Source organism: Fopius arisanus, unplaced genomic scaffold, assembly GCF_000806365.1.
Source record: "Fopius arisanus strain USDA-PBARC FA_bdor unplaced genomic scaffold, ASM80636v1 scaffold00004, whole genome shotgun sequence".
Lineage (NCBI taxonomy): Eukaryota > Metazoa > Arthropoda > Insecta > Hymenoptera > Braconidae > Fopius > Fopius arisanus.
Window position 1 is genome coordinate 2,110,838 of NW_011887743.1, and position 1,344 is coordinate 2,112,181.

The following is a 1,344-nucleotide window of genomic DNA, read 5'->3' on the forward strand; positions in this document are numbered from 1 at the left end:
TGCGAGATGTTGGTTACTAGCCTCTCGAATGATTCACCAGTGGCAACTGGCGAACGTGCTTCAACGCATCATATGTTTATCACGTGTGACACTCTAGCTCTCAACTCAGCATTAAGGTGAAACAATGAATTATTTGTTAACCACGAGAATGATACTGGGAGAGATGCGGATGCAAGGGAGGACATGGATGCAAGAGATATTCAGAGATAATGATGATAAACCACTTACCACTCTCGATGTACGGCACGAGAAGCAGGAGGAAAAGGACGTATCCGCACGTATCACTTGGCATCGTAACCATATTCCCCAACACTATCTTCCTATCAATCCTATTGTTGCATCCGGAATCACTAAAAAATCGTTGACAGCTAGCACACGATTTTATAAAAAAAATCCAAGGCCAATCACGCACTCACTTTTCACTCCAATGATATTCACCTCCGATTAACGATGTAAAAAAATAATAAATAAAAACACAAACTCCGATATGAATTTAAGAGTAGTATCACTTGACGTTTCACAAGCACCACTGTATTACTCCACAACCAATTATTACAGTTTACTCCTCGATAATTCGACTCTACTCTAGATTGTCGCGGATTAATAATATTTATAATAAATAACGAAAAATAAAAGAGAGACGCTCAGCATGGTGAGTCGTAATGCACTCAAAGGATCATCCAAAAATCATAAAATAATAAAAAAAAAGAAACTATCACCACTGTTTTTGGACTCCACTCACTTGTTCCTTCACTTCACAGCTGACCGCTTCTCCTCGACGTAAAAATATGTATCGTGTAATTATGCGACGCATCTCAGGAAGAAACGACATCCGGAGGCACTCGCCACCATCATCCTGTCAGTTTTTTTATCGTTCTTTTTTTTTTCTCCACTACTTGGTAGAGTTTTATGTACCACACACGACACACAACAAAAAACGGGTGAGAGCCCTACGGCCTCTCGTCCGGGTCTATACACAACTCGGCTTATGGGTGTTTTGCCTCGAAATATCTATTGCTTTTGTCCTGTGATGACTGATTCCACCAACAGATAGCGCCTCCTCACGAGACAATTTCATTCCTTTTCAAGGTTTTCAACCGAAACGACAGAAACGGTAGCAACTGGACTCACCGAACCCACCAAACCCCACGACATGGCGGGTATATTCCACCGATTCCGCCCTACATGCTCTATATCTCCATACATTGACGTCATTCCTCAATTCGCTTCTCTCATTGGTTCAGACTCACATGCTCGAGCTTCCCCGTCCAACCGCACATTTCTCCCCTTTTGACGTGGATATGGCTTTCGTGTAGACGATGTAGATGCAGCGAGCCCGTTTTC